This window comes from Egretta garzetta, unplaced genomic scaffold (assembly GCF_000687185.1).
Source record: "Egretta garzetta isolate BGI_Z169 unplaced genomic scaffold, ASM68718v1 scaffold176, whole genome shotgun sequence".
Taxonomy (NCBI): domain Eukaryota; kingdom Metazoa; phylum Chordata; class Aves; order Pelecaniformes; family Ardeidae; genus Egretta; species Egretta garzetta.
The window spans coordinates 787,505-787,962 of record NW_009259973.1 but is presented as its reverse complement, the minus strand read 5'-3'; positions in this window follow the sequence as shown (position 1 = coordinate 787,962).

Below are 458 nucleotides of genomic sequence, written 5' to 3'. Positions count from 1 at the left end.
AGGGAAACTGAGGAAAAGAGGCTCCACTGAGAAAAGTTAAAGGTGGCTTTAAATTTATAGCTGTAGTCTGTCTCTGGAGTTTTCCTGTCATAACTCGCTTTAAAGAATATTCTTTTGAAAGTTTACATTGATTGATATGACCCGATGTTTTCTACTAATTTGAAATAGGATACCTTCCTTTTTGAAACAGTGAGATTTAAATGGGAATGGCCAAAATTTTTTGGCATTTGGACAATAGGGAATTACGTCCAAAATGGATGTCTGAGGTATTATGTGAAAAGATTGAAAAGATATTTTCATTTTAAGTATGCAGAATAGAAATCTGAGAAATTTAGAGTCTTGGTAGGATTTGTCAGCTGCAAGAAGCAAGTATTATTTAATACCAGTTATGAGTAAAATGAAATAATTTGTTGTTCTCCTCTTGTCTCGTTTGGTTTTTATCCAATGTAAGATGATTT